This window comes from Triticum aestivum, chromosome 3A (assembly GCF_018294505.1).
Source record: "Triticum aestivum cultivar Chinese Spring chromosome 3A, IWGSC CS RefSeq v2.1, whole genome shotgun sequence".
NCBI lineage: Eukaryota > Viridiplantae > Streptophyta > Magnoliopsida > Poales > Poaceae > Triticum > Triticum aestivum.
Window position 1 is genome coordinate 385855410 of NC_057800.1, and position 6466 is coordinate 385861875.

The 6466-nt window shown below is 42.3% G+C and overlaps 1 long non-coding RNA gene across 3 annotated transcripts; it reads left to right on the plus strand.

The window, feature by feature from the left end:
- The first annotated feature begins 224 nt into the window (after nt 1–224).
- Nucleotides 225–4960, plus strand: LOC123061361 (uncharacterized). Of its 3 annotated transcripts, XR_006428953.1 has the most exons (8): nt 225–650; nt 732–865; nt 1537–1637; nt 1723–1835; nt 2346–2482; nt 2751–3000; nt 3091–4092; nt 4294–4960. It is a non-coding gene; the product is annotated as an uncharacterized lncRNA (long non-coding RNA). The 3 variants fall into 3 exon arrangements; XR_006428951.1 differs by having other exon boundaries at nt 2346–2424; nt 2751–4092; XR_006428950.1 differs by having other exon boundaries at nt 226–650; nt 2751–4092.
- Nucleotides 4961–6466: the final 1506 nt, after the last annotated feature.

The window sequence follows — 6466 nt, forward strand, 5'->3', positions numbered from 1 at the left end:
CGAGTGGACGTTAGCTTGATCCTCGTAAACGTACTCAACGGGCTCCTCGATCACGTACTCGTCTCCCAGCTCTACCCAAGCAAGAACAACAAGCAAAGAAAGACACAATCAACCACGTACAATTAAACCCATGAACAGTCGCGCAAAGGGCGAATCCTAGCGACGTCCACGTGGACAGGAGGGACTGGCGCATTACATTGACGAGGTTTTCTGGGCGCGTCTTTTTCCTTCCTCCGCATCGTCGTCACAAGGATTGAGTACCCACGAAGGCAACCTTGGGTTCGTTCCCCAGTCCCCTCAGATACGCGCCCCCTCTCTCTTCCACTTCTCTTGCCTTCCCCACGAAGGCTCCTCGATTCTGCCGAGATGTGGCTCGAGATCCAGCCGGGAAAGAGAGAGCGAGCTGCCGCGGGCGTCCACGCTGCCGCACAAAGGGAACACAAACCTTCTTGGTTGTGGCACCCGACTTCTGGGCGAATAGTTCACCTGCGGCTACTGTGGCGGCGGGGCCAACGACGGGGAGGACGACCAGCTTCCCCCTATCCGTGGAGGATGTCCTCCGGGCCTCCTCAACGCTCCTTGCAGCAGGCCAGGGGAGCATCGTCAGTTGGATCTAGGAGGAGCACTAGTGTGGGATCCACCGTGGCCAGGTATGCCCATCTCCCTCGCCTTTCTCTGGATCCACTGCCCCTCTTTGTTTTTGATTATTATTCGTTCTCATATGCTCGCAGCCCGCGCTCAAGGGCCTCAACTTCCTCAACAAGACGGCCGCCAGCAAGGACAACTAGAAGTCCGTTGAGAAGCTCTTCGACGAGATGAGCGCCGACGGCCGCCTCCACCAGAACTCCGCCAAGTGCATCGTTAGGTACGTACGATCAACCGGCCGTCCTTGTTTGCCTTCTGCTGCCACAATCTGATGCTTGCTGATAGTCGGCTACTTGCTCTCCTTTTTTTAGAGAGAGCGGGTAGATTCCATTGTTGCCTTAGTCGATCAATCTCAACATAAAACGGTGACTTGTTCAAAAAAAACATAAAACGGTGACAAATCAACACATTGATTTTCAGGGGCGTCTGCAATAACGAGCCACATTGGTTGATCTGGAATGTGATTGTTTATCCATCAAAGTAATTAAAGCGCTCTCTCTATCTTTCTCGGGGAAAAATACATATGAAAAAACCCACTCATGCCTATCAACATGAATCATTGTTATTTATGCAACTAATCTAGGTATTTAAATAGGGTAAGCTTTCACTAATTACTTTTCTGCAAACATCAAAACTTGGCATTACATATGATTTGTCTACAAGACCTCTTGGTATGGCGCACCAGTTTTAATTTGTTCGAGACTACCATCTGTTAGTGTGAGTTGTTACATAGACTAAATACAACCACTAGTTATGAAGATCTTTCGGTGCAAAAATATCTCATGAGTTGACGTATGATAAATGTTCGCAGCAACTGCACCCTACACAACTCACATTATATATACTCTGTTGATTGCTCTACGGCGTCTTGCTGAATTTTGCGTGTTGCAGGGAGGAGGAAAAAATGTCGTCTGGGAGGCGCGCATGCAAGGAGGGAGGTCACTCTTAGTTCATCTTCCTGTTTGCTCGGTCTCCTGATGGCTCCTATGGAGGTGGTTTTGATTGCATTGGATGTTATTTTTTGCTTAGGCTGTGTTGCTGCTCTTCTATGTGTTGATATTTGCTCTTTTTTCGCAGGTTGGTGTTAAGTGAGCATGCAGTTTGTCATTGTTCGTGAATCGTCTGTTTAGTATTCCTCTTTGCTTTGTCCGTGCTAAGCTTTATAATAAGTGCACTATGGTATAGTGACGGTGAGTCCCTCTCAATACTCGATGGCTTACTTCCCTTATTTAGATTGTTGATTTCTTTTCGAAGAATAGGCCCTTGTTCCAGTTCATAAGGGAATCATGTAGCAACAGCAGTTAACATGCTTTTCAGTTTTATTATATGTAAATTGCAAAATAAATGTGTCATAACATAAGTATTGAATATATGTGTCAAACCTGGTTTTGGCTGATATTGTTTCAAATTCAGTTTCAGATACTGCTGAATTTCGGATTTTCTGTTACATATTATTATGGTATATGCTACATCAACTATGTATTCAGACTTTAAATGTTTTAGTAATTCACTTTAGAGCCTTGCTACGTTTACGTCAGTATTTGTTTCACTTGAGTGCACCATGATCCTTTTGTTTTTCATTTCTACCTGAAGAGAAACAATCAGGTCGCTTCCCTTTCCTCCTTTCTCTATTTTAAAACTCTTAATGTTTAAATCATTTTGTCGCAACTTCGTAATCATCCAATCTTTCACCTTTGCAGACTTCCTATGAGAACTTCAGGTATCTGTGCGACCGACGGGCTAACCCATATGATAGGATTGATTGGAGCTGACATAGAGGTTAATTAAATTAATCTTTAGTTCTTCTCTTGTCATATTTTCATCAGACAACCTTAAGGTAAATTCTCTTAAAAATCATGTGTTTTTTTCTTGGAAATGATTTGATACGATATTTGTAGAGATCATTTTTGTACCTATATTTGTTCAATACATATTATATTATTTGAGCTCTCTCATGCAATATTTAATAAGAATAGTATATAGCACTGGAATGCTTATCTTATAACAATGAGGGTATAAGGCACTACTTACAATCATTATTGGATCATTTTTGCCATATCATTACATTTTTCTAACCCAAACAACATTTTTTGAAATGCTCTTAGGCTTGGGTGGCGACATGCAGAGGAACCCTGGGTACATGTGAAGGGAGGCGCTGGGTGGCGAGTCCAGCAGCTATTGTTGGGGTGGCTATGTGAAGAAGAGAGGTTGGAAAGGAAGTGTTGGACTAACTGATGCTATGGGGATGAATCGGGGAGATTAGAGGAGAGACATTGTGAGAACTTTAGGCGATGATCGGTTGAAGAGGATTTTTTTTCTAGCTATGTGAGCCCAAGATGTGTGATGCTCAAGAAGGTATGCGATGCTAACACATATACAGATAAGGAAGTGTGTTGTTAATTTAGTGAACAGTGCCCTTCTTAAAATAAACATGTGGTGTCGCAGACAACTGAAGAGTTATCACTTATACTTCAGTCAGGTTTGTTACCTCCCTTGTTTGGATCTTTAAATGTTTCATCGAGGATATTTTAATCCATCAAGAACGTATAGCTAGATTTGCTTTCATGTTAGTTATATGTTTCTCTGTTGTAATTCTTCTATAGGCTGTTTTCTGTGTCTCTGCGGGCGCCTTTTTGCTCAGATGCTTTTTCTATAGTGTACCAAGTGGAGTTTAATTCTTCACCTCTCCACATATCCTCATTTTCTTGATTGTCCAGATTGCTTGCCGACAGATTAGAAGCATGCCTGCCTTTTTGTTCCATTTAGTTCCATTTAATCTTCCTGTTTTATTTGAATGAATGTATGGTTAGAGTACTGAAATATTATTTTCTATGCTTGGTAGATCAATAAGCCGCCACACGATGTTACCGTGTGTTTACTGCTCCATAGTTGAGTCAGTTTTGTGTGTATTCTCTGAAAAATTTCAACGCTGCCTTCAGAAATATTTTTATGGGCTTACATGTTATAATTTAGTAAGGGTTTAAGTACTCTATTCAGATCAGATCAGTTCCTATATGGTCGGTTACACAAAGGAAACCCTAACTGAAATTCATTGAAAGCTTGGAGTATCTAAATTTCCTTGGAATGGCATTACTATACTAAAATGCTTGCCTTACAGCAAAATATGCATAGACAGATGTGGTATATTAGATATGTTGTATTAGGCTACAACATTACATGAAAATCCAATTTTTCTGATGTAGCGTGTGCTCCAATACATGCAACAAATACAAATGTTAGCAAATGTATCAGCAGGATTGCCTCAGACAATAATAAATCTATGAAAAAGATTAATGCACTTCTCTCTTGATGGAATAACCGTGCGTCGAGGTATGTAATCATCACCTTCATGATTTGAAGGTCCTTGCTGCTGTGGAACAGGGGGGCAGTTGAAGATCATCAGCAACTCGTCACATGGCAACTCCAAGATGCTTGCGCCCACTAGCTGTAAGACATCGTTTTCTGCCTAATTAGTTTCTCTCTTCTTCCCACAGTTCTTACTTAGTATATGTTCCTTGCTTCTGTAGTAGATTCGATTAGTGGGAGATATTTGGTTCTATGATGACCAAGTTGATCTAAATCACTGCCTAATGAGCTTCTTTCTTCCCACAGTTCTCACTTAGTATATGTTCCTTCCTGCTGCTGCAGATTGGTTTGGTGGGTCATATATGGTTCTATGATGACAGTTTGATCAAAATCATGTGGTCTTTAGGTTTAAGAAAAATGGATGTAAAACGACAAGGAAGGTCCTGATCAGATGTGGCGGCTCCTGCAGTTGGTGGTGCTCTGGGTGCGCAAGGGGAGCGCGACACAACCTCCGCCTGCTTAAGATGTGCCACAGCCACGCCGGCCTCGGCAGCAGGCACAACGACTGGTTGCACTATGGCGAACTAGAATTCCCCTGCACGCACGTGCTCCAGTTTATCCTCTGCATCCCATGCTTTGTCCGAGACACTCTCCCTGGCGTCTATGGCAACAATCAATACTTCTGAGATGCCGCGAGAGGGATGTGGACTGCATCGAGGACTACCACAATGGCGAGCAAAACGAGTACGACCTGGAGAACCTTGACAATGGGCGGATGAGCAGCTGCTTTATAGTGGCAAGTCCTCGTGGCTGCAATACAATGGCATGGAGAGGTGCTAGATACAGTCCTAAGATTGCTTGTTTATTTTCCGAGTTTGATTCACTTTTGGACAAGCCACCGTATGTGTAATGCAAGTAGATAGCTCATTGCTACTCCCCTTTGTTTGTACTGTCACCTCTAAGGCTTTGGCTGTCATTCATTCAAATAATCCTAAGCTGTACATGCATATGTGCTATCAATTAGAGCCACAACCAGTTGAAATGGCGCTCATCTACCTGGCACCGCACCAGCTGCCACTCAGGCGGCGTGCATGGCGCGCCCCAACCACTAGTGCACAAGCAACATGACGCAAAACATGGTATGATATGCGGGATGCGATATGCGATGCATATGCATTTTTCGGAAAATAATGATTGAATCTGGCCTCAACTTGGAAAAACAAGAGTGCCACTGGAAAGAGGAGTTGATTTCGGTCGAAATCAATATAAAGATCATCGGAATCGGACGCACGGTTTGGAAATGACAAGCAAATAAAATATGGCACCGATCAGCGATTAACATCACGAGGTCATCTAAATGCATCAAGAAAAACATACTACATCACTCTAACATAGCAACAAAATACATGGCAGGGATCCACTCAAGATGCTTGACAAAAATGAACACTGAGCTATGGCTAATTCACTCAATAGCAGGTTCAAACAAGCATGGAAAAAATGCAAAAGATATCAGGTTTCAGACTTAATGAAATTAACATCAAGTCAGGAATTTAACATCAGGAAGCAATGTTTAGAGCAAGGTAACCACATGCTACAGGAACATATCATGGCAAATCAAGGCATGGCATGAAGCTACTCAAAGCATACAACAAAGGTCCCTTACTGACCATAAGCCAAAAGGGATCAGAAAATACAATGGCATCGATGTGAACATAGCAATTATCGTTAACAGATTCAGACTTGATAGAAAACTAGAACATGGCAAAACAGATATCAAGTAGGCATGTTTACGAGCTCGATGCACTCACTACAAGGTATTGCATGACAAACTAAGCATACACCCAGCAAGTAGACATGACATAGAAGATAAACATGGCAAGAACAACAACATAGCATGCATGGATCAACTACAACACGCTCGGCAAAAATGCTTAACATGTAAACATTCTGCCAGGAACATTTTATAGCAAAAGTAGAGCTCGATTGACTCAATCTAGGATGCTCCATAAATGCAAACAAAGACATGGATGGATAGAGCACCACAATATCTACAAAACATCCTTACTGATCATGCTCAAAAGAGGCACGGATCACCCGGTAGTAACATGAACACATGGCATAAAAATAATGACAGGGCCAAGACTTGGAATATTTCTAAGTCCCTGAAATCAGCAACATTAAGAGGGCTACTTTGCATGCTTGTGCTAGTCACCACCGAGATCACAAAAATGCATGGCATACACCCCTGTAAAGATGGCATGGCATACTTCAAAACTCATGTAGAGCTCAAGATCATAGAAGGCACACATCAATCATGGCAAAAATGACAAATGAGCAATTACTGATAAGAGACTGAAACTGTAATAAACTAGCACTCTTCCAACAGCATTTAGGGCATCAAGATGAGCTCAAATGAACATGATGCAATGAGATGAAATGAAGTACTCGTCGAGACGAACATTTCGATATGCTACATGCATGAATCGGAGCAACAATGATGAAGTTATGATATGAG